Here is a 27,450-nt window from a genome sequence, read left to right as displayed (position 1 = left end):
TTGAAGAGGCCAGTAAAATAGTTCACTTGGATAGTGTGTTGCTTTGTCATGTATGCAGTCCAGGTTCGAACACATAGAAGGAAGCTTTGTGATATGGTTTCTTTCTCTGTCTCTGATTTTATTAAAAAAATCATTTTATGGGGGGATGATGGGTTATATAGTTGTTGATGCCTGTACCATTTTTCATCTCCCCATGACAAGTCTCTGCAAAACATTTTTACTGTCAACATAGGTCCTTTCTTTTCATCATACAATAAGCATTATAGCAAAGATCTCTGGGAAAGGAAAAGATGGGAGAAGGATGAAGTTATTGGGGGGCTCGTGCATGATGCGGTGCTACAAATTATTTATGTGTTTTATTTATGTGGCTGGGGACACAGCATAGTGGTTATGCAAAAGACTCCCAAGGCTTTGAGGTCCACATTCAGTCACCAGCCCCACCATAAGCCAGAGCTAAGTAGTGCTCTGGGGTCTGTTTCTCTCTCTCTACACACACACACACACACACACACACACACACACACACACACACACACACCCCACGCCACCCCCTGAACACTAAAATAAAATAAATAGTGAATTAAAAATATTATTTATTTATTGGATAGAGACAGAGGTAAACTGAGATGGAAGGGAGAGGTGGAGAGGGAAAGAGAAATAAAGATATCTGTAGACCTGTGTCACCACTTAAGCTTCCCCCCTACAAGTGGGGATTGGGAGCTTGAACCTGGATCCTTGCACATGAATGCCTAACTGAGAACAGCATCTGGTATTATGTTTACAAATTTTAATAAAAAATATTTTACCTCATTTAAGAAGAACAATATAAACCCACCCTGGTATTGTTGCTGAAAACATTTAATAAAATGGTAATATTTGACATTATTATATGGTGCACAGGAACTAGATTTTTCTTCCACAACTAAAGGTGTGATTTTATTTTAATGACAATTTGCCAGTGCAATATCTTTAAATGTGATATATATACTTTGATCTAGCAATATGATATCTGAGGACTCATCTCAATGTTGTCATGAATGTAAGCAAATATAGTACTTCATTTTTTAAATATCTATCTTAATAAAAGAGATATAGATATAAAACAGATAGATACCAGAGTACTGCTCAACTCTGGCTTATAGTGGTGCTGGGTATTGAACTAGGGACCTCAGAGCCTTAGGCATGGAAGTCTTTTACATAACCATTATGCTATATCCCCAGTCTACAGAGATGGCTTCATTTTTTAATTTTAATTGTTTATTGCCACCAAGGTTATCACTTAGCTTTGGTAGCTGCACTCCAAGTACACCACTTCTGACAGCCATTCATTTTAGTTTTTTTATTCTTCATTTTTAATAGAGATAGAGAGAAAATGAAGGAGGAGAGGAGACTTTAGAGGGAGGGAGAGAGAGAAAGAAAGATAAAAAGCTGCCACACTACTTTACTTCTTGTGAAGCTTCCTCCATTCAGGTGAGGACTTGGGACTTGAACCAGCATCCTTGCACATAGTAATGTGTTCTTTACTGAGTATGGCACCTGCGCTTAACCCGCTGCGCTACAGCCCGACTCCCAAAGTAATTCTTAATTGATTTGTTTAGTATATACCAGGAAAGCACTTACCAGGATTCCTTTATTTAAATATCTTACCTTACATTGTATTAAAGCAAAGGTTTTTTTTTTTTTTTTTTTCTCGGAGACACTTTTTTGTTATGGAATAACTAAAAGGCTTTTCTTGTGTTGATCATATGTGTGGTTTTTTTTTTTTTCTTCTTATTTATGTCTTAGAGTGAAACCGTGTTACATGTTTTTTGCTTTTCTGGGTAGATCATTTTCGCCTAGTTCTGTCAGTGATTCATTGAAATACAAGCAAACCATCCCTACAATTTAATATATTAAATAACAATATTTTAGAATTTTTTCCCAATTCTTGGGGTCAAGACTTCAGGTAGAATTGACTGGGCAATTCTTCGGCTCCATTCGATAGCAGGTAGCCCAGGATGGTGGGGGGAACTCACTTGCCTATGCTTGACTCTGCAAGAGGAATTTACTGATTTATTAAGTGATCTGGTGCTTCTCATGTGACCTCACTACAGAGTTAGTTTGGACTTTGTCCCAGTGTTGTAGTTTGGCTTCTTACCTGGAGGCTGGCTTCCACAAGGAAGAGCTGTGAGCTAAGAAATCCCATGATCTAGCTAATCACTCACTTCTACATCCTACTGGTCGAAAGCAGGACATATACTACCCTAGTTAGAAAAGGGAGGAAAGGAAAGGGCAACGCCTTCCTGTTCAAGGGGAGAGCAGCACATATATACAGAGGATGGAAAAGAAGTCAGAGCCCAGCCTTCTGATTAGGTATATTGAGGGAGTGAGGAAGTCAAGACTGCAACCCTCTATAAGGGGCAGTTTGCAGGAGCTCTGGAAGCCCTGTAGTGAAAAGCCATAACAATTGATCTTGAAAGTGGATTCCTGGAGCACAGCTCACAGATCTGTTTCTGGGAAGCCCCAGGGTACTTGCAGAGCTATCATAACCTAGGACTGAAGCCCAGCCTAATGACCATTGAGCACAGCACTTCCAAGCATCAAGTCACTACAGAGATTCCTTGGCTGTGGTTCTCACACAGCATCAAACAAAATGAGAGAAAGAGGGAATTACTTTTGTGTTGAACCAAGTCAGTAACTGGAAAAAAAAATTCGTAAATCTAATAGAACTGTGTAAATCTTCTAAAGTGTCCATCAAATGGAAGAAAACATTGACAAAGCCAGAGAAAGTATGATAGAAGTTAGAACAGAAATCAGAGCAATACAGAATACAATAATTGACCTAAAATATCCAGTATACAGATCCACTAACAAAAGACAGAAGCCAAGGAAAAGGGTAGAGGAAACCATCGGGTAACCCAGAAAATAAAAGGGAGCCCTAGACTTTGATGAAGAAATGTTGGTATTTTGGTGTTGGATGTGGTATACTTAGAAAACATTTATAGGGCAGTCAGTAGCACAGCAGGTTAAGCACAGGTGGCACAAAGTGCAAGGACTAGTGTAAGGATCCCGGTTGGAGCCCCCGGCTCCCCAACTGCAGGGGAGTCTCTTCACAAGCGGTGAAGCAGGTCTTTAAGTGTCTGTCTTTCTCTCCCCCTTTCTGTCTTCCCCTCCTCTCTCCATTTCTCTCTGTCCTATCCAACAACAATGACATCAATAACAACAACAATAACTACAATGATAAAAAACAACAAAGGCAACAAAAGGGAATAAATAAATATTAAAAAAAACATTTATAGTCTTGTAAACTAATATTGCCACAGAAAACAGTGAAAATTAAAATAGAATTATGGAGGGGGCCTGAGTGGTGGTGCACTGGGTTAAGCGCATATAGTATGAAGCCCAAAAACCCACCCAAGGAGCCCAGTTGGACCACTGGGCTCCCCACCCATATGGAAGTCACTTCACAAGTGGTGAAGATTATGAGTCTTTTACAGAACCATTATGCTATCTCCTCTGCCCCTAAATTACTCATATTCTTGTAGACTAAGTTCACCTCAAGAGTAAATAAAAATATATTGAAAAGTTAAAAAAAATAAATGAAGGTTATTTGGAGACTGACTTCTATATTATTTCACTGTGGGATTCTAGAGATTGGTGAATCATACTTTAAAAAGCTAGTGCCTCACATCTCAATCTCCTGGAGAATAACCACCATCTCGCCCCCCCATCCCCTCTCCCTCTCCCCTACCCCCTCTTAACTTTAAATTAGTTCAATGGAGACCAGAAAGGTGACAGTATCCCATAAGCTGCTGAAAGGATGGTGAACTCACTAAGATCTCTTGTTTAACTCTCATTTCTTAATTAAAATAATATTAGAAGTCTAAGTTAGCATATGGGGAGGAAATCAAGGATAGTGGCCATGTCAGGGTTTCTTTCACCTGTAAGTATCAGAAACCAAGTAACAGTAAGGTGATAAGAGGTATGTTTTTCCTGTAAGGCAGGCAGTATAGGATTTGTATGGTTTCTTTCTGCACAGTGCTATACCTCCAAAATAGGATTGGAAGGTAGCAATGCTTCATAAATACTGCACAGATCAAATTCTATCCTGCCCCAAGTTCAAATGAACATACTTCTTCCTTTGTAGCTCTTATCACTCATCATGCCACTAAAGTCTGAAGCAATGTCTGTTGCTTAATAGAAACATAACACATAGGCTTTGTTAATTATGACAGACATTCAAGCTTCGTAAAATTTACAACGTCTAAAGCTACATAAATATAAATAGGCTGTTTACTGCCTTATAACATTTCTAGTTCTTATGAAAACTGCATGACATCACTGTTATAATCATTGTTGGTTGATATGGAAAAACAATTGTACTCAGAAGAGACAGCATGCATGCTATTTTAACCATATTTTGGTTGACTGAGATAGGAGGAACACTTCTTCTTCTAGAGTTTGCCCTTCTTCCGTAGCCAGTCAACAGTGTCAGGTTGAGCCTGATGTAGTTTCGAGACCTCCTTTGAATCTGGAGAGGTGGCAGTCGTTGACTATGTGGGTCATAGTCTGTCTGGAGCCGCAGGGGCAGTTCGGGTCGTCTCTGGCTCCCCAGCGATGGAACATAGCGGCGCACCGGTCATGGCCTGTTCCATAGCGATTGAGGAGGGCCCAATCATAACGTGCTAGGTCAAAGCCGGGTTGACGCTTGCAGGGGTCTGTGATGAGGTGTTTGTTCTTGACCTCAGCTGACTGCCAACTCTGTTTCCAAGAGTCTGGAACAGAGAAGTTCAGTGTAGGCGTAGGGGACCAGATTGGGTGACGAGACGTCAAGCGTTGGACAGGGTGGGCGAAGATATCCGCGTATATTGGCAGGTCGGGTTGAGCGTAGACGTGGGAAATGAACTTAGATGATGCCGCATCCCGACGAATATCTGGCGGGGCGATGTTGCTAAGAACTGGCAGCCATGGAACCGGGGTGGAATGGATGGTTCCAGAAATTATCCTCATGGAGGAATATAATTTGGAATCGACTAAGTGGACATGGGGGCTACGGAACCATCCTGGGGCACAGTATTCTGCAGTGGAATAGCATAATGCCAGAGATGATGATCGTAGTGTGGAAGCGCTCGCGCCCCATGAGGAGCTGGCCAGTCTTGCAATGATGTTATTCCTCGCGCCCACCTTTGCTGCAGTTTTTATGAGATGTTTGTGAAATGACAGAGTGCGATCGAGAGGAACACTAAGACTAGATATCAAAGAGACAGATGTTTTCAGGCAGTGCACAGAGTGTCTTGCAACCTCAACCAAAGAACCAATAGAAAAGTTTGCACATAACCATATAAGAACATAGAGAAAGCATTAAATGACGTATTTGAAGGTGATGAAAGTCAAATCACGTCTACAAAATTCAGATATTATACCTCAATAATTTTATTTATTTTATTTTTAACATTCTAATAAGATAGATTGGTAAATTGGTAGATAATAGATAGATAGATAGATAGATAGATAGATAGATAGATAGATAGATAGGAAGGAATGAGAATACTATTCATCTCTCTCTTACGGTAATTCTGGAGATTGAAGCTGGGACACCTTAGATTTTCAGGCATAGCATTCTTTTGAATAATCATTTTGCTATCTCCCCAGCCCCTTTGTGAATTTTTAATAGTATTATCATCAGTTTATGTTTAGTGAAGCAGTTCTCAATACTTCATTTTGAATTGTCTATTAAAATCATTGTGAATGCATACTCCAACCAGTATGTGGTTTTTGCCTTTTCATGCTATGATATGAATGTGTTAGTCATCACTGAACTATTATGAAAATTGCCATAAACAGGACTCGATTAGGTAAGTGAAGTCTGAGAATTTGAGGAAATATACAAAAGAAAGAGAGACATAGCAACAACCCAGTTATTAATGCTAGACACTAGGGTAAGTTCCCTTTCCTATTTTAATCTCATTTAAACTGCATTTGGGCCCTTTGAGAAAGAGGCTATTATTAGAACCACTTACAGGAGTGGAAAAATGCCCTAGAGAGATTTTTGAATGACTGAAAATTCACCAGAGATTATGTGGTGGATTTAGGATTTAAATGGAGCAAATGCCTCAGCCTGGATGCTTATTCCCCATACTCATTATGAACCTTAACATTGCTAAACAAAGTTAAAGAGAATATTTGAGAAAGTTCATCACAAATATAATCTTATTATCAGACTGCTAATAGGTCTGATAATGTGTGTCCTCAGACTAACATAAGCTCAAGTGGAAGCCAAGCTCATTTTACTGTTCTATTGAACCCATCTTGATAGTCCCTAATAATCTATTTTCCATTGGATTTTGAAAATATAACCAAAAAGAAAATATAGCCAATCTTGGGAAACACTAGGGTGATAAAGGGTTGAAAGACAACAGCTACTGTATTTATTTTTAGACGGTAGCTTATAGACGAAGGAAAGAGGCAGTTACATTTACTGAGCATCTATTAGTTGTCAGGCATGGATTCATGTCTGCGCCCATTAATTAATTTCACCTCCTTAGCTACTCTATGAGGTCATATAAGTACATCTTTTATGGGAAAGGAAACAGATTCTCAAAGGGGTTTAATAATTTGCAAAAAAAAAAAAAAGGTAACAAAGCTAGTAGGAGGGGGAACTTGGATTCAAGTTCAAGTGTGTCTGACTTCAGTGCTCTTGGTGTAATTCCTGCAGCCTGTTCAATGATCAAGATAAAATTAAAAAAAAAAGCCTATTCCTTATAAGTGTGTTAGTATAAGGTGATTTTCACCTCTTCAGAAATATATTAGGCTATTATTATAGCTTACAACAATGTAGAGTTGCTATCTTTCAAGTATATGTAGTCACTCTGTGCATGACCTAATGAAAGGTTCTCAAGAGACAGAAGATGTGATATGTAAATATGATTAAGATGTATCATAATTACTAAGCGAAAGACTAAGCATTGGGCTTTTTTTCCTATTACATAATTGGATGAAGTTTTCTTTTTAATCTAATGAGTGTCAATACATTAGTTGCTAAGAGACCTTAATTCTGCTTTTGTCTCTAAATAATCCTGCATAAGACATTCGACTTATCTGAGATTCAACTATGAATTGGAAAAGGAGGATCCTGTAACTATAGTTTGTTTTTATGCTAGAGACAGAGACAGAGACAGAGAAAGTGAAGGAGTATAGCCCTAAAGATTCCTTCAGTGTAGTGGGGGGTGGGCTCAACATTGGGTCATGTCAAAGCAACACTGTCCAACTAAGCTATTTCACTGACCCTAATTACAATATTTTTAAGAAATGGAAAAGGATATCACATCATAAATTAAGTATGCAAGTAGATTTTTTTCTTACATCTGGGAATGCAGTGAACTTCTAGGAGAGTTGTGAGGATGAAAGGAGGAATTTTAAATTTATGAACTATTTCTGTCATGATTTAACTCATATATATTATTTCAATGTCCTATGGAGAAGCCGCCAATCACCATTTTCTAATGGAGTTGGTCATAGCTTCAGGTTCAAATGTGAAGATTGTCGTGATTGAGAAATGGTGTCTGTTTCAAGCACTAAGTACATGGAGTAAGTTAGGTAGGGCTTTTATCTCTTCACCTAGATCTTTGCCACTCTCACCTCAAAGTAAGCTTTCTCAAAATATTTTTTGATAACTGAGCAATCATTTCTGTCAGTGTTAACTTCACAGTAATTATGAGAAAAATGCCTTCTATGAAGTTGGCTAAGAAAATTCTAGAAAATTTAAGATATTGCTCTATGTAAATAAAAGTCATGGAATTTTGCAGAGTGTTCAGCACAGATATTTGCATCTGAATCAGCAGGTGATCTGTTTAATATACAGGTTCCTGAAGTCCATTCTAGAGTTACAAAATCAAATTCTTGGAGTGTATGTATGACTCAGGAATCTGTATTTTAACAAGTGTCTTTAGTGATTGTCTGTCTCTCTCTCGCCTCTCTCTCTCTCTCTTTCTGTGTGTGTGTGTAAATGTGCAAACCATGACATAAGATCAGAGTCATAGAAGATTACAATAAAGACTGAAAAGTAGGATGTACTTTATGCAATGACTTAGATTTATGGGAAATGGTTAAATAATAACGGCATTGCAAGGAGGGAAAAGGAATAAGACATCTATTTATAAGGACTTTAGAAAAATTACCCCAAGTACAGACAGTCACAGGAAAACAGGACGACTTGAGGCCAGGCGATCCGAGTTTGTCTCTGTCACTTAGTCAGTTCTGTGATCATAATTAAATTACTTAATTCCTTGAGGTCCCTCTTTACTCTCCTGTGAAAATGGATGATGACAGAACCAACAACCAGTGACACAAGATGTGATAAGAGTTATAAAGCAAACAAGTATGAAGTGCTGGCATGTAATAAGCACTCAATGATATCCTTTGGAAAGCAGCCAGACTAAATAACTTTTATTTTTGAAGTGTAGTTAATCAATATTATTTTAGTGTGTAATCATTTTCCTGCAAAAACATGTGTAAATTTACCAAGATTCAATTGCTCATTCATAAGGAAAGACTTGCAGAAAGACAAAAGGGTTCATTGCGGGCATACCAGTCTCTAGAACTAGTGTGGAGTTCAAAAATCCTCCCGGAGATGGAACGTGTGTGTGTGTGTGTGTGTGTGTGTGTGTGTGTGTGTGTGTGTGTTCCCTCGTGCTAGATAATAAAGTATAGCTTCATTAAGCAGTGAATTTAGTCAACAAAATTATTTTGAATATGGAACTGTCTGAAGTTTTAGTCCATGGCCTAATCCTTCTAGGTGCACAAAAGTTTATGTGTCTGAATCAGAAGTCATAAACAAACAAACAAACAAAAAAACAGGGTAAGAACTAACTCTGTCTCTAGCAACAGATGGTGAAAGGACTTTACTAATAAGAAGGTAGATATTTGAGTTTGGTTTGGATGAATGAGTGCAAGTTTTCTAGATAGAATCTAATTGTGGAAGCCATGTCAGGAAAAAGGAAGAGTGTTTTCACTGTGGTCACGTACAACTGAGGGGTAACTGTCTGTCCTTGCTGTTTACATATTTATGAGAACAGTTTTACCCTTGATTAATTTGCCATCCAGGATTTATGCATTTTAGTTTAGTTATGGCATACGCACAGAGGAGAACAGCTTTAATTTAGAGAGGAATTGACTAAATTCCTAGTGACACACTTAGTAGGCTTAACCTAACACAGTAATAGGAAAATGTCCGATAAGCTTCTGATCTTCAACCACATTTTAAAATGAAGAAATCAAGATTTCTAGAGCTAGAGTCTCTACAGGCAGGAACAGTGCTTTGTAGTATTGATGTTTCCCCTTCTTCCCTTCTTCATTTATTCTACATTATTAGTATACTTCCCCACATCTACTTGCCTTAACGCACAATAATATATATTTGATGAATCCATTCTGAAGCAACTATGAAAAAAGACACTTCAATGGGAAAAGGAACATTCAATCAGATAAAAGATTAATCAGTCACAATAGTGTGTCTCTCTCTGTGTATGTGTAATTGGCTTACAAACTGAATTAGTGATGCATTCATATAAATAGATTCAAGGTGCATCCTTTGAACTTGGGAAACTACTTTTCTGAGACAGAAAACGTGTCTTTTATTTTATTATAAAGGAATATTTGGTTAAAATGAGTTTATGTTCAAAAACACTAAATTTAGAATGAAGTGCTGTGTAATATTTCAGAGGAATCTAAGCCACTCTCTAGAAATAGACTTTGTCAAGCCTGTGGAGCTCAAAGTTCAATCCACCATCCAGTTCAGTTGAGGAGCTTATTAGAATACAGATTCCTGGGCACACCTAAGAAGATTGATTCTACATGTCTAAGTAGGCTCAAGGAATCTGCATTTTAACAGCCTAGTGACTTTGATGCTAGTAGTTTATGTATCAGAATTTGAAAAACTCTGCTTTATCTCTTCATACCTCAATGGTTATCTTAGGGATTGGACTAGGTTAATAGGTTGATGAATATATATTTAGAGCAAATCTATAGATGACTCTGAAGGAGGAGGCCCATATGTAACTATTAAACAGCTGGATTCATCTTTTATAAGCAGAGTTCAGCCCCCAGCCCAGAGGAAGACTAACAGGATCTTATTATCCTCCTGTTTTTAATCCTTTTCACTGCTCCTTAGCACTTCACCTATATGTTCAGTTCCTGAAAGGCAGCCCCCAGTGAAATACAAGAGGTACTCAGAAGTCTTGAATACATCTTCATCTCATTAGCAATCCACTTATGACATATCACTTTGGGGTATGCTTCTATGGACTATTCTACTTTATTTGACTTCCTACTAGTGGACTCTGGTTTTCTCTGGGTTTAAGTATCTTGGCTGTTGAAGACTCTTATCTTCTTTGCTATAGCTACTCCTTGCAGATCCTTTAACCCTTATTAGTTTTTTATACCATAATTTTGGCTTTGTGTAGATTTCCAAAGAAGAGGCTTTATTATTTTTTTTCTTTGTCTGAATTATGACACAAGTGTTTAATTCATTTTTCCTTGATTGCGCTGTAAGGCTTCAGTGACATAAATATATGTTGTTTATTTAGCGTTCTGGGAAAGACAGAGAAAGGATGCCATGATGGGTCTTAATATTAATTCTGACTTCCTATCCCATTAATTCTAGCAAGATTAAATTGACATACATACACTGAGAGTGGTTAATTACTGTTTCCTGAATCAAGATAAAGGACTTGTAGGTTAACAGTCAACTTTTTGTTCCTATAAATATAGATTTTTCTCTTTAGTAACATGCATTTTTATGGATGTATATTTCGTTACATCTGTGCAGTATCATTCTTGAGTTCCCTTTCCACACAAACATCGTTCTTGTGAAGGTAGGGCCAGCAACATTCAGCATTTCAATTTTCTTACACAAATGCATTACTGCTTTCTAACACTAGAAATGTACTTGACAGTGGAAACATGCTATAGAAGTCCAGGGTAAGTGTGGCCACATGAGTTTTTTTCTACTTGAGGTCACTATGAGTACACAATTAAAAGAAATGCGTAACTGAAAGAATGGCCAGAAAAGCAGCCGGTAATGCTTTTCTTCATCGGGCTGGTCCAGAGATGACCCATAACATCACTTCCATTCCCTTTCATCCCAGTTCACTTTCTGCTGAATGTACTTAGAGAATTCAAGAGTAACAAAAACAGATTCACCCATTCTTTTAAGACTAGTAACCTACAAAAGAATAGTGTGCATTAGGGACTGGCATATTTGCAGCAAAGCAAATAGGAAGGCAAGTAGGAAGGCCTGGAAGCTTCTTCATAGTCTGGGTGCCGGTAGCCAACCCTCTCCCATCTCCCATCCTCCCATATCTCCAAACTCAGTGGCAAGTCACCTAACTCAAGTTGGACGTGCTAAGATCGACCCAGTCTGGAAAAGAGAAATTTCCCATGAGTGGTCATCCCACTTCCGGTTATCTTGTCCATCTCCAAAACTCTCTCCCTTTACACTGTCTGAACTGGAAGACGCTTTGAAGAGGGTTAAACCGGGAACGGCTGCTGGCTATGATAACATCACCCCAGAACTCATTCTTAACTTGGGCCCAGCGGCAAAGAAGTGGCTCACTACATTCCTGTCCCACATCTTGGAATCGGAATCTATGCCCAAAATTTGGCGTCGTGCAAAGATAATAGCAGTTTTGAAGCCAAAGAAAGACCCAACACTGGCCTCCAGCTATAGACCAATTTCTCTCCTCTCCGTGTGTTACAAACTCCTTGAGAGGCTGCTTCTGTCACGTATTTCTCCTCTTACAAAGAAATTCCTATCACCCGCCCAAGCTGGTTTCTGCCCAGGAAGATCTACCTGTGAACAAGCCCTGGCCCTCTCAACTTACATTGAAAATGGATTACAGAAGAACTTAAAGACGGGTGCTGTCTTTATTGATCTCACAGCAGCCTATGACACGGTCTGGCACCGTGGTCTCCTAGTCAAGATCTCAAGATGCCTGCCTCCATGGGTGGCCAACACTATATCGTTTCTTCTCCAAAACAGAAGATTCCGGGTGCATCTGGGTGACAAGTCTAGCAGATGGAGACTTGTCTCAAGTGGCCTCCCCCAGGGCTCTGTTCTGGCTCCTACACTATTTAATATTTACATCAATGACCTCCCAGAAACTTCTTCAAGGAAGTTCATCTACGCCGATGACATCTGCTGTGCAACTCAGGCATCCAAGTTTGACATCCTTGAGGAAACACTCATGAAAGACATGTCTCTGATATCTGATTACTATAAAAAATGGCGACTAATTCCTAGCACTGCAAAAATGGTATCATCTGTTTTCCATCTACACCATGCCTGGGCCTCGCGTGAGTTTAATGTGCAACTTGACGATACGAGAATCCGGCATGAAGCCCAGCCAGTCTATCTTGGCGTTACTCTTGATCGCACTCTGTCATTTCACGAACATCTCATAAAAACTGCAGCAAAGGTGGGCACGAGGAATAATATCATTGCAAGACTGGCCAGCTCCTCATGGGGCGCGAGCGCTTCCACACTACGATCATCATCTCTGGCATTATGCTATTCCACTGCAGAATACTGTGCCCCAGTATGGTTCCATAGCCCCCATGTCCACTTAGTCGATTCCAAATTATATTCCTCCATGAGGATAATTTCTGGAACCATCCTTTCCACCCCAGTTCCATGGCTGCCAGTTCTTAGCAACATCGCCCCGCCAGATATTCTTCGGGATGCGGCATCATCTAAGTTCATTTCCCACATCTACGCTTGACCGGACCTGCCAATATACGCGAATATCTTCGCCCACCCTGTCCAACGCTTGACGTCTCATCATCCAGTCTTGTCTCCTACACCTGCACTGAACTTCTCTGTTCCAAACTCTTGGAAACAGAGTTGGCAGTCAGCTGAGGTAAAGAACAAACACCTCATCACAGACCCCTGCAAGCATCAACCCGGCTTTGATCTAGCACGTTATGATTGGGCCCTCCTCAATCGCTATTGAACAGGCCATGGCCGGTGCGCCGCTATGTTCCATCGCTGGGGAGCCAGAGATGACCCGAACTGCCCCTGTGGCTCCAGACAGACTATGACCCACATAGTCAACGACTGCCACCTCTCCAGATTCAAAGGAGGTCTCGAAACTCTACATCAGGCTCAACCTGACTCTGTTGACTGGCTATGGAAGAAGGGCAAACGCTAGAAGAAGAAGAGGAGGCAAAGCATTTTAAGACATTACTCAAGTCCATTGTTTTGATGTTTTTAACTTCTGTGTAGTGTGTGACAGATGATTGGTAATATTACACAAGGCTTCATACCAGAAAGTTATCTTCTTACTGCAATCAAAATACTAGGGAGGGTCAGATTTCCCCCAAAAGATCACTGTAACTCATTAGAACATGACACCAATCTTACCCAATTGCATTTTTTAAAAAATATATATTATCTTTATTTGATAGAGACTGTCAGAAATCAAGAGGGAAGGGGGAAATAGAGAGAATGAGAGAGACAGAAAAACACCTCTAGCAGCGCTTCACCATTTGCAAAGCTTTATGCTGCAGTCCATGCTCCCAGAGAGATAAAGAATAGGAAAGCTTTCAATGGAGGGGATGGGATCCAGAACTCCAGTGGTGGGAATTTTGTGAATTGTACCCCTCTTATCCTATGGTCTTGTGGATCATTATTAAATCAATAAAAACAAGTTTTAAATGGACTGAAATGATAGGTAGGACCCATATCACCTAAGGCTGTGGTGAGAACAGGTACTTTACCTAAAAGACCTGCAGATGGGGACTGGGTGCTCGAACCTGGTCCTTGTGCATTGTAGCATGTGCATTGAACCAGCACCCCCCCCCCCAACTGCATTGTAATCTAGAGGAACCCAAAAGAGACAATTTAGGCCCATTTTCAGATATTTGTTATTAAACCAGAAGGAAATGATTTGCCAAATCTAACATGGGCAGGTATCTATCTTACCAGACCTTGTCTTCTACCATAATAACTTTTTTTTTCAGGGAGTGTGTGACTGCCCTTTCTCAATCACCTTTAAATGTGTGTATGTAGCTCTGCTATGTTTAGGTGTACTGCTGTGAGAAGTACAGATGTGGTTCTTCTCTCAGATAACTCGCCACCTAGGAAAATCCATTATTCAATCAATTGAAAATTTTCTTATAGGAGCGTTTAGCAAATTGATAACAAAGACTTTACTATTTATTATAGTTGAGCCTTAAATGAAAAAGGAAATTGTTAAACTAGAAGCTGTGTGGAGGAACAGTTTAGTACTAAAAAGGATGATAGGACATTAATAAAACAGGAGGGACCAGAGGAACTTTTAGGCTTTGAAAAGCCAGTAGTGCAGGAACATAAAGAAAGAGGGAAAGAGTTTCATGGAATGAGGCTGATACCAAATTGTAGATGATGCCAATCTGATTTCCCTGGGCAGATGACCTCACCAATGTGACCTGGAGCCCCACTTCCCCAGACCCCTGCCCCACTAGGGAAAGACAGAAACAGGCTGGGAGTATGGATCAACCTGCCAATGCCCATGTCCAGTGGAGAAGCAATTAGAGAAGTCAGACCTTCCACCTTCTGCACCCCATAATGATCCTGGGATCATGCTCCGAAAGGGATAAAGAATAGGAAAATTTTCAATGGAGGGGATGGGATATGTGTGGAATTGTATGGAATTGTATCCCTCCTATCCTATGTAATGTTGATGATTACTAAATCAGTAAACAAAGAAACCTTTTTTTTTTTTAACGAGGCTAAAATGATAGATAGGAGCAGACCACCTAAGGCTGTGATGAGAATAGGTACCTTATTTAAAAGACCATGGTAAGTTACTAGATTTTTAAACAGACGAGAGAATTGTATAGTTTCTGTGTGCAACAACACTGAAGAGTAAGGAAGATTGTGTTAGAAAGGAGCAAGAATAGTGGAAGTGTTGGTCAAGTCATCCAAGCAAGATGTTAACAAAAACATTGTTAATTTTTTGTGTGTGTTGATTGTGTGTGAAACTGATCAGTGTTTTGTAAATAATACTCCAGTTTAATCTTCAAAAGAACTGGAAGACATAAAATCAATGATTATCCCCTTTTGTGGATGATTAAACTGTGGCATAGAAAGATTAAGCAACTTTAGAAATCTACTTTTTTGAGGTATAATTGTCATAAAATGTGCTACTCAAACTTAAAGTGCACACTGTGATGACATTTAACATGGGGATATATTTGGAATTCTCTTGTGATACTACAATGAATCACAATACACTTTGTGATTTAAAGTAATAGGACTGTGTTCTCTCAGATTCTGGAGGCCAAAAGTTCAAAATCAACATGTCGGGCAGGCCAATTGGTGGCATACCCAGTTAAGCGCACATATTAGGACAAGGGTTTTTTTTTTTTTTAAGAAAGGATTAATTAACAAAACCATAGGGTAGGAGGGGTACAAGTCCACACAATTCCCACCACCCAATCTCCATATCCCACCCCCTCCCCCGATAGCTTTCCCATTCTCTATCCCTCTGGGAGCATGGACCCAGGGTCATTGAGGGTTGCAGAAGGTAGAAGGTCTGGCTTCTGTAATTGCTTCCCTGCTGAACATGGGTGTTGACTGGTCAGTCCATGCTCCCAGTCTGCCTCTCTCTTTCCCTAGTAGGGTGTGTCTCTGGGGAAGCTGAGCTCCAGGACACATTGGTGGGGTCTTCAATCCAGGGAAGCCCGGCTAGCATCCTGATGGCATCTGGAACCTGGTGATTGAAAAGAGAGTTAACATACAAAGCCAAACAAATTGTTGAGCAATCATGGACCCAAAGCTTGGAATAGTGGAGAGGAAGTGTTAGGGAGGTACTCACTGCAAACTCTAGTGTACTTCTGCTTTCAGGTATATATTTTGCAGTAGTTTATGGATACGTGTGAACATAAGCTCTCTCTCACAGAAACTGGTGAGGAAAACATTGGTAAAACACTTTCCCACATACACCTCAAGGACATCTTTGATGAATCAAACCCAATTGCAAGGAAGACTAAAGCAGAAACAAACCAATGGGACTACATCAAATTGAAAAGCTTCTGCACATCCAAAGAAACTATTAAACAAACAGAGAGACCCCTCACAGAATGGGAGAAGATCTTCACATGCCAGACATCAGACAAGAAACTAATCACCAAAATATATAAAGAGCTCAGCAAACTTAGCACCAAAATAGCAAATGACCCCATCCAAAAATGGGCAGAGGATCTGAACAAAACATTCACTACAGAGGAGATCCAAAAGGCTAACAAACATATGAAAAACTGCTCTAGGTCACTGATTATCAGAGAAATGCAAATTAAGACAACACTAAGATACCACCTCACTCCTGTAAGAATGGCATACATCAAAAAGGACAGCAGCAACAAATGCTGGAGAGGGTGTGGGGACAGAGGAACCCTTTTACATTGCTGGTGGGAATGTAAATTGGTACAGCCTCTGTGGAGAGCAGTCAGGACAAGGGTTTTAACCCCCCAACCCCTACCTGTAGGTGTGACACTTCATGATGGATGAAGCAGATTTGCACGTGTCTCTTTTTTCCCTCTCTCTTTCTCCCTCTCCTCTCTCAATTTCTGTTCTATCCTATTAAAAATTAGGGGTGGGGGGTGTAAAATAACCTCTTGAGTGGTGGATTCATAGTGAGAACCAAGGTGGGGTCATCAGAGTTGCACTGTCTCCAGTGGCTTCAGCAAGAACTTTATTCTTTGCCACTGTCAGCTTCTGGAGATTGCCCACATTCTGTGGCTTGAAATTCTACTCTCAGCCTTGGTCTACAGATCCCCTTTTCTTTTGCTGGGTGTCTTTGCCTAAACAACCTTTTCCTATACTTTTAGGTAAACATGACTATATCTAGGGTTCACATGCACTATTCAAGATAAACTTCTCTTATCGTGATCCCTGATTGAAGCATTGCCATTAGATTATGACAATATAGTAATCTGTACTCTTCTGCCCTAAAAGTTAAATTTCAGAGGGTCTGAGAGATAGAAGATGGGCTTGCCTTTTGGAGGGTTATTTATATACCAAACATAGCCATGTGTAAACTTCTTATGATGTAAGGATGTCCCCTTTTACTAAAAATTTGTACATATCATTTCAAGTTATCACACAATATATGCCCGATCCCATATCGGTAGACAGAACACAGTGAACTACCACTCTAAGTATTGAACATCACAAAGATTCATAATTCCATTTTAGATAAATATTCTTTTCCTTCCACTTATAAATGTTCAAGACCGTGAATAGATATCCACTATCTCTCTCCTTTTGTTTTAAATATTTCACCATTCAAAAGAAACACATAAATTAATGAAAAAAGGTTCATAATAGTATTTAATTTAAAATAATACTGCAGTAGACTTCTCTCTATATCAGCCTTTCCCCCACATTTCAAGATCTTTTTTCCTTAGGCTTAATTTTCCTGTGTGTGTTCAGTGGGCAGAATATCTGAATATTAAGTATTTGGATATCACCCATTAAAAATAGTAATCAAATCAAATAAAAATACCTGTACTATAATAAAATTACTTTAATTACTCCTGCTGTCTAAAAGAAAACAAATTTTAAGTAAGTTAATAAGTAAAAATAGGCATCTTGTTTTAACTTATAGTCTAATAAAATGACATATATTCCTGTGTGCTCTAATTAGATATTTTTTACATTTAATTTTTTTCTGTGTTATCTACCTAAGTACTAGTGAATAGCTTATTATTATTATTATCATGATGATGATGATGATGATGATGATGATGATGATGATGATGATGATGATTTTGCCTCCATGGTTATCGCTTGGGGCTCGGTGCCTGCACCATGAATCCACTGCTCCTGGAGGCTATTTTTTCCCTTTTTGTTGCTCTGGTTGTTTATTGTTGCTGTTATCATTGTTGTTGTTAAAAATAGTGTTATTGTATAGGACAGAGAGAAATCGAGAGAGGAAGGGAAAACAGAGAGGGGGAGAGAAAGACACCTGCAGACCTGCTTCACTGCTTGTGAAGCGACTCTCCCTTGCAGGTAGGGAGCCGGGGCTCAAACTGGGATCCTTAGGCCTCTCTTTACATTTCATGCCATGTGCACTTAACCCGCTGCACTACTGCCTGTCACCCCTATGAATAGTTAACTTAAAAAAAGTGTATCTGATTTATGTAATCAAAAATATTGTCTTGAATGTTTTTCTGAGCTTGTGGTTTGCTTTTGAATTTTGGTCATTTGGGGTTTTGGGAAATAGAAATGTAAAAAAATTCACAGAACATTATTTTGACTTTTTTTAAGTGTGATATTTTTATTTATTTTAAATGTTTTAATTATTTATTTTGGCTAGAAAGAGAAGTTGAGAAGGAAGGGAAAAATAGAGAGAGAGAGAGAGAGAGAGAGACATCTGCAACACTGCTTCACATTTATGAAGATTCCCTCCTGCAGGTGGGGACTGGAGGCTCAAACCCTGATCCTTGAGCACTGTAATGTGAGCTCTCAATCAGGTGTGCCACCACCTGGTCCCATTTTTTTTTTTTTTTGACTTTTCTATTTCTCCTACTGCTACAGTGAAAACTTTTGAGAAAAATGTTTCCCATTCAAAGAATAGATAACTTCATCTAATTTTCTCAGTGTTTGTTTCCTTTTTTAATAGGGACACAACTCATTTCATGACTCAGAGCCTTTTTTTTTTTCAGGTAGAAAGTGGCAGAGAAACAGAAGCAGGAACAACACAACACAAACAGTCCCTCCAAGTGCTGATGGTTTAGCTGGAACTTGGGTCCTGTGCACGACAAAGCAGGCTCACTATCAAGGTGAGATATTTGACTGAGTCTTTATAGATCTGTAATCCACTTGGTCTTTCATTTTTGAAATATGGAGAAATTGAGATCATAAATGGGTTTTCCCAAAATCTTAAACAGTTACTGCAAAATAATTTTTATTGACTAATGATTTATCATTTTTTAAAGATTTTCATATGAATTGAAATCAGTATGAAAGGCATTTGTCCCAGTCTGTTGATTTGTTTTTGGTCAACATAATGAATTTATGATTTTTTTTACATTTCTTTATTGAGAAGTTAATATTTTACATTCCACAGTCAATACAATAGTTTGTACATGCATAGCGCGTCCCAGTTTTCCATATAACAATACAACCCCCACTAGGTCCTCTGTCATCCTTCTTGGACCTGTATTCTACACACAAACACACACACACACACACACACACACACCTCAGAGTCTTTTACTTTGGTGCAATACATCAATTCCAGTTCAGGTTCTACTTGTGTTTTCTCTTCTGATCTTGTTTTCAACTTCTGCCTGAGAGTGAGATCATCCCATATTCATCCTTCTGTTTCTGACTTACTTCACTTAACATGAATTTTTCAAGGTCCATCTAAGACTGGCTGAAAATGGTGAAGTCACCATTTTTTATAGCTGAGTAGTATTCCAGTATATATATACCACAACTTGCTCAGCCACTTATCTGTTGTTGGACACCTGGGTTGCTTCCAGGTTTTGGTTATTACAAATTGTGCTGCCAAGAACATATGTGTGCACAGATCTTTTTGGATGGGTGTGTTGGGTTCCTCAGGACCATCTCCAGGAGAGGAATTACAGGATCATAGGGTAGGTCCATTTCTAGCCTTCTGAGAGTTCTCCAGACTGCTCTCCACAGGGTTTGGACCAATTGACATTCCCACCAGCAGTGCAGGAGGGTTCCTTTGACCCCACAATCTCTCTGGTATTTTCTGGTGCTTCCTTTTCTGATGTATGACATTCTCACAGGAGTGAAGTGGTATCTCATTGTTGTCTTTATTTGCCTTTCTCTGACAGTCAAAGACTTGGAACATTTTTTCGTGTGTTTCTCGGCCTTTTGGATCTCTTCTGTGGTGAATATTCTGTCCATGTCCTCTCCCCATTTTTGGATGGGGTTATTTGTTTTCTTGTTGTTGAGTTTGGAAAGCTCTTTATATATTCTGGTTATTATCCTCTTGTCTGATGTATGGCATATAAAGATCTTCTCCCATTCTGTGAGGGGTCTTTTGGTTTGGGTAGTGGTTTCTTTTGCTGTGCAGAAGCTTTTTAATTTGATGTAGTCCCAGAGGTTTATGCTTGTCCTAGTCTTCTTTGTAATTGGATTAGTTTCATTGAAGGTGTCTTTAAAATTTTTACAGAAAAGAGTTCTGCCAATATTTTCCTCTAAGTATCTGATAGTTTCTGGTCGAATATCCAAGTGCTTGATCCACTTGGAATTTACTTTTGGATTTAGTGAAATATAGTGGTTCAGTTTCATTCTTATGCATGTTTCAACCCATTATTTCCAACACCATTTGCTGAAGAGATACTGCTTTCCCCATTTAATAGTCTGGGCACCTTTGTCAAAGATTAGATGTCCATAGGTGTGGGTGCTTACTTCTGGGCTCTCAATTCTATTCCACTGGCCAGTATGTCTATTCATGTTCCAATACCAAGCAATTTTTCCTGGAGTAGTGAATCATAATTGTCAGTATACAAGTCTTTCACTTCGCTGGTTAGGTTTATTCCTATATATTTTATTGTTTTTGTTGCTATAGTAAAAGGAATTCATTTCTGCATTTCAACTTCTTCTAATTTAGTGTTTGCTTAGAAAAATGCCACTGACTTTTGAATGCTTATTTTGTAGCCTGACACCTTACTGTATTGCCTGATGATTTCCAAACGATTCTTCCTGGATTCCCTAGGTTTTCTATGTATACTATCATGTCATCTGCAAATAGGGAGAGTTTGACTTCTTCTCTTCCAATCTGTACCCCTTTAATTCCTTGCTCCTGCCTGATTGCTATGGCAAGAACTTCCAACACTGTGTTGAATAATAATAGTGATAGTGGGCAGCCCTGTCTAGTACCTGATCTGAGGGGAAATGCTTCCAGTTTTTCACCATTGAGTATGATGTTGGCTGTAGGTTTGCTATATATAGACTCCACTATCTTCAGGAATTTTCCATCTATTCCCATTTTTGTAGTGTTTTGATCATAAAGGATGTTGTATTTTGTCAAAGGCTTTCTCTGCATCTATTGATATGACCATGTGGTTTTTGGTCTTGCTTTTATTGATGTGGATCACGTTGATTGATTTGTGTATATTAAGCCAACCTTGCATGCCTGGGATAAACCCCACTTGGTCATGATGAACAATCTTTTTAATATACTGCTGTATCTGGTTGGCTAGAATTTTGTTCCGTATTTTAGCATCTATGTTCCTTAGAGATACTGGTCTGTAGTTTTCTTTTTTGGTTGTGTCCATGTCTGCTTTTAATATCAATGTGATGTTGGCCTCATAGAAGCTGGAAGGGAGTATTCCAGTGTCTTTAATCTTCTGGAAGACTTTTAAAAGTAGAGGTATTAGTTCTTCTTTGAAGGATTTATAGAATTCATTTTTAATACCATCTGGTCCAGGAGATTTATTTCTGGGAAGGATTTCCATAATTATTTCAATTTCATTAGCTGTAATGGACCTACTTATGTTATCTAGTTCCTTTTTACTTAATCTTGGAAGTTCGTAGATATCTAGGAAATTGTTCATTTCTTCCAGGTTCTCTAGCTTGGTGACATATAGTTGTTCATAGAAACCTCGCATGATATGTTGAATTTCAGCAGTGTCTGTTGTGATATCTCCTCTTTTACTTATGATCCAATTTATTTGTGTCTTCTCCCTTTTTTGTTTTATGACTCCGGCTAAAGGTTTGTCAATTTTGTTCACTTTTTCAAAGAACTAACATTTACTTTCTGTCGATCTTTTGTATGGGTTTCTTATTTTTAGTGTTATTTATTTCTACCCTCACTTTAGTTATTTCTGCCCTTCTGGTGGCTTTAGGGTTCCTTTATTCTTCTTCTTCTAGATCTTTAAGATGTGCAGTCTGGCTATTTATTTGTGCATTTTTGTTTCCTTATGTGTTTCTTGCATGGCTATGAACTTCCCTCGCAGTACTGCCTTACCTGTGTCCCAAATATTTTGATAGCTTGTGTCTTCATTTTCATTGAACTCTCCAAACATTTTGATTTCTTCCTTTATTTACTCTTTGACCCAGTAGTTGTTAAATGTAATAGTGTACTGTTGAGCTTTCACAGTTTGGAACTATTACTAATCTTTTGTTGATTGTTAAGTGTTAGTTTAATTCCACTGTGATCTGAGAAGATGATTTGGGATGATTTCAATGCTCTTGAATTTGCTGATGCTGTTTTTGTGGTCTAACATATGGTCTGTCCTTGAGAATGACCCATGTGGACTTGAGCAGAATGTGTATTCCAGTTTCTTGGGATGAATGACTCTGAAAATGTCCAATAGTTCTAGTTTATCTATCTACTCATTTAGCTCCCTCATGTCTTTATTGATTTTCTGCCTGGTTAATCTGTCAAGTTGAGAGAGTGGGGTATTGAAGTCCCCTACTATGACTGTGTTGCTGTTAATATATTGCTGTAGCTCTTTCAATAGATTTTGATGTATTTAGATGGCTTCTCATTGGGTGCATAGATGTTAATAATTGTTAAGTCCTTTTGATTGACTGATCCATCCCTATCTTTTAAAATTTTATTTATTTTAAAGTCTATCGTGTCAGATATGAGAATAGCTGTTCCTGCCCTTTTTTGTGGACCATTGACTTGTATGGTAGTTTTCCATCCTTTCACTTTGAGTCTGTGTTTGTCTTGTTGAGTTAGGTGGGTTTCTTGTAGACAGTATATTGTTGGGTTGTGTTTTCTCATTCATCTTCCTACACTGTGCCTTTTAATAGGTGAATTCAGGCCATTGACATTTATTGATATCAAAGATTGAAGATATTTTAACACCATTCTTGTAGAGTTTTAGAGTGTTCTGATAGATGGCCTATTTATGGTGGTCTGACTATTTATAGGAGACCTTTCAGAACTTCTTTCAGGGCAGGCTTGGTGATAGTTGATTTTTTTCAACTGTTGCTTGTCTGAGAAGGTTTTTATACCTCCATCTAGTCTGAATGACAGTCTAGAAGAATGCAGTAGTCTTGGTTGAAAGCCTTTTTCATTGAGCACTCAATATATATCTTGCCATTCTCTTCTGGCCTGTAGTGTTTCTGTGGAGAAGTCTGCTGCTAATCTGATGGGTGTTCCTCTGTGGGTGACTCTTGGTTTTTCTTTTGCAGCCTTCAGGATCCTTTCTTTATCCTTATTCCTTTCCATTCTAAATATGATGTGTCTTGGTGTCTTTAAGTCTGGGTTAATTCTCTTTGGGACCCTTTGGGCTTCCTGAACCTTTATGTCTTTGATGTTGTCTAGACTATGGTAGTTCTCAGCTATTATGTTCTGCATACTGCTTTCTTCCCCTCCCTCTCTTTCTTCCTCTGGTAAGCCAATAATGTGTATATTATTTCTTTTGAAGTCATCCCATAGGTCTCTGTTGTTGCTTTCAGTATCTCTTAATCTCTTTTTGAGAGCTCTTACTTCTTTTTTTAGTTGAATCTAATTCATCTTTGATCTTGCTAATTCTGTCTCCCCCCTCATTGATTCTATTTTCTCTGCCCTCTACTGTTTTCTGGAGTTCATCTATTGTGGGTCTCATTTGTTGTTTCTGTATTTCTGATGACAGTTCTTTCAAACTCTTTTTTTTTCAAAGCATTTATTTATTTATATCCTTTTATTGCCCTTGTTTTTTTATTGTTGTAATTGTTATTGATGTCGTTTGTTGTTGGATAGTACAGAGAGAAATGGAGAGAGGAGGGGAAGACAGAGAGGGGGAGAGAAAGACAGACACCTGCAGACCTGCTTCACCACCTGTGAAGCGACTCCCCTTCAGGTGGGAAGCTGGGGGCTTGAAGCAGGATCCTTAAGCTGGTCCTTGCACTTTGTGCCACGTGTGCTTAACCCACTGCACTACCGCCCTACTCCCTCTTTCAAACTCTTTATTCCTGTGATTATTTTCTTTATTAGTGTTTGGATGTTGACCTCGTTATTTTGTGCTTCAACCTTTGGGGGGCTTCTAGCTGGACTTTTGTCCTGGTTCATTTCTCCAATATTTCTTCATGTTGGTTTAACCATTCTATATAGTTTGTTATGAGGTCCTTCTCTCAGTGCTTTCCAAATTACTGGTCACTCTTGCCTGGATTGACTTGTTTCTAAGTAAGGTAATTAAGGTAATTAAAGGGTTCACAGTTGTGAATATTGACAGTTGTTTCAATATTATTTTAACCTCTGAGTTGGAGCACAAAAGCCTCTTTTGTTCTTTTTCTTCTGTGTAGGCTATGGGAACCTGAGTGCTTTTAAACTATAAGTAGGCCTTTTCACTTAATCACTGACTCCTGACAGAGAGATAAAGCAGGGTGGGGGAGAGATAATCCAGTTGTTATGTAAAGAGACTCTCACAGCCCCACCACTAGGCCACTGAAGTATAGATCTTCTGAGTTTCCTTGTTAGTTTTCTGTCTCTTGGTATCAGGACAGGCCTTCCCCCTGCTGCTCCAGATTCTGAGGGCAGTAGCAATGGAGACGCACAGTTCCATTTGGTGAATCTTAGGGGAGTCTTCTCCTCCTATCAGCCTATCAGCCGTCTTTTTGTTGGTGAAACAGACTGGAGGTGATGTCTCATCTCAATTGGTAAACTGCCAGATTGTTACCAGCCACTTAATCTCTCCCTAGTCTCCTCTTTGCCCACAAGCCACACGTGTTTGCACTCACTGGTGATTTGCTGGGTTCCTGAAGTTGTTCTAGTCCTGTCTTTTTGTGGTCCCAGGTGGTCTCCTTTGGTATTCCTAGTTGATATGGAAAAGGCAAATTTTTAAGATGATTTTTTTTTATGCAAGCAAATCACATCATGATGGTAGAATTTATCTCTAATCACAGAATACTTTTACTTAAATACATTGCTGCTATGTTGAATGTTAAATAAAAAAAGGAATTGGAGGGTCCAGGCAGTGGTGCACCTGGTTAAGCACTCACATTACAGTGCACAAGGAGCCAAGTACAAAATCCCTCATCCCCACCTGCAGAGGCAAAGCTTCAAGAGTGCTGGAGCAGGGCTGCAGGTGTCTCTGTGTATCTCTCCCTCTCTATCTCCTCCTCCATCTTAATATCTCTCTGTCTCTATTCAATAAATAAATAATAAATAAAATTTTAAAAATAGTGAATTGGCTAAAAGAGAGCTCATATTGCCTATAATTTAGGTTTTACTAGTATAAAATAGCACTAATATATATTTTTTTCTGTCAATTGTAGTGACCATCTCTCCCTATTTCCCTTCCTATCTGTGTGTGTCCCCTCCTTACTACTATTTTATTCAAAAACTCACTTTAGATGGCATTTTGACTTTATAAATATCTTTAGAACTTGCAAAGTATTGAAAAAACACTTTCAGCATATTGTTTCTCTGCTCTCATCCACAGTAATAACCAGATGCTGTTCCTCTGCTCAGATCCCAGATCCTTAAATTATTAATTCTTTTGTAGATTAGAGTTTCTCAATCTTGGAACTGTTGACTTCATATTTTTTTATCTCTATATTCTTTTTCACTGTAAAATGGTTAGTAGTGTTGGGGAACACTAATTGCCAATAATATTATCCCCTCCTCTTTTCCAGTTGTGGCAATTGAAAATGTTTCTAGATAGTGCCTAATGTTTCCATCAGGATAAAGTCACTCCCATTGATAACTATTGCTTTGGATCAAAGTATCCAGACAGCATGCACCATCATAAATTTTAAACTTTTATTATTTATAATTTTTAAATAATATCAGTAATACAGTGGATTGTACCTGCAGCAATTCAATTAATTGCACGATGAGTTCTCTCTCGTGGACTTGAAAAAAAAAAAATTCCAGGTCTTTCTGCTTAACCATGTTATTTTAACATGACCATAGTAAGAATGACATTATGACTACTGAAAATCAAGCAGTAAGGCATCTCAGAAGTCTCTTTTGGCTCATTCCTCCCTCCTTAATTTATGTTGGCAGTAATTAAATTTTTTTTTCCAACTTGTTAACAGTTTTTTTATATGTAAATTAATTTTGCCCTGGATTTAAACTTGTATTTTTAATATTTAGAAAATGGCTTGAACTCTAAATTCTTAATTCTTTGAGGCATTTTGCCTTTGATTTAGCATATAACCATGGCTGTCTGAGCTAGTTAGTTCATAGTGGTTTACAAGATGATAATGAGGCCAATGTTGCAGTTTCAATTAGCTTCACAGAAGAAAAACCCAGCTTTACTGCAGCAGACTAAATTGCTCACCCCAGTCACCCCTTGCACCCAATGACCAACAGGAAGATGAGAATAGAGAATGTTGCCAACTCAGCACTCCCACGCCATTTAGCCCGGACAAGCAAAGGTCACATCTCATTGATGATGATGGACCATTTGTGTTATATTTCTATACAACTCACTGGGGAAACACAAAATAAAGAGAACTGCCTAAACCAAAACCAAAACTTTCTAGCCACCGTAGATCATTATTGAAGCAAAGACTTCTTATCCTAATTTTTGAATTAATAGGGCACATGCAGTTTTGAAAGCTATTGAAAGAACTTTTACTTTGTCTTAAATTTGCAGTTCTGACCATGTATTTGAAGTAATCATGTTACATCCACTCATGAAATTATTTATTAATCATTCACTTAGAAGGATAGGTCGTTAGAAACATTAATTTGTCTGCCACTATTAAATATAGCAGCTAAATAAAGCAATCTTTCACTGGAGTGAGATTTTTGTAAGTGTTCAAATATAACTTGAATTTTGATTGCATTTAATATAACTTTATATTGTCAAAGTAATAACAATAAAAATCCATGGGACCCATTTTACTAATATTAATTACTGTGTTCTAAGTATAAAAATAACCTCCTGTGAAAATTGAATCTGTTCATATACCCTTTCCTCTTAAGACTGGGCTGCATTTTGCTTTTGAAATATTTGCATTACTTTTAATAAACTGCATATGTGGTTAATGGATGTAGGTGAAGCTAAGTCAATTTAGTTTATAATTTGAATTCTTGTTTCTTCTGATTTTCCACTGATTTTTGAATACTAATTACACTCAGTCAATCCCAAGTCACCTATCCCAGTAAAAAAATTCTGAAATTTAATATCATTGGCATAATGGTTCTCTTTTCTCATTACTGCCTATTTTTGTCTTTATGGCTTTTTTTTTCAAGAGATTCTTAGAATTGTCAGTAATATCGGTAGTATAGTCCAGTGATGGAATGATATCCATTTAAAAATTCATCCATGCAAAACTCATTCATCAAAATGCTACCAACTTTAGTAGCCTATGTGGAAAATAGCACTTAAAAATTTATATCTAGCTCACCTCATTAATCTTAAATAAGTAACAGTGGACATGTAGAATCTCACCCATACTGAATCTCAAATAAGTAACAGTGAACAAAGTAAACAAATTGAATTTAAATACAAGGATGTCTACAGATCCATGGATTTGTTTAAGCCAATGAAATCAGGAACATA

At 38.4% G+C, this 27,450-nt stretch overlaps 1 protein-coding gene across 11 annotated transcripts in view; it reads left to right on the top strand.

The window, feature by feature from the left end:
• The window catches only part of THRB (thyroid hormone receptor beta), a 480,256-nt gene that overhangs the window by 107,791 nt on the left and 345,015 nt on the right, over nt 1-27,450 (top strand). For 7 of the 11 annotated variants that reach the window (XM_060180429.1, XM_060180427.1, XM_060180426.1 and 4 more), the window contains exon 2: nt 18,685-18,801. The exons of 3 other annotated variants lie outside the window; for them this stretch is intronic. The gene's annotated coding sequence lies outside the window, so the exon portion shown is untranslated. The remainder of the gene's footprint in view (nt 1-18,684; nt 18,802-27,450) is intronic. One more of the 11 variants, XM_060180431.1, reaches the window with a different exon arrangement.

Source organism: Erinaceus europaeus, chromosome 21 (assembly GCF_950295315.1).
Source record: "Erinaceus europaeus chromosome 21, mEriEur2.1, whole genome shotgun sequence".
NCBI lineage: Eukaryota > Metazoa > Chordata > Mammalia > Eulipotyphla > Erinaceidae > Erinaceus > Erinaceus europaeus.
This window is presented reverse-complemented; position numbering and strand designations above follow the sequence as displayed.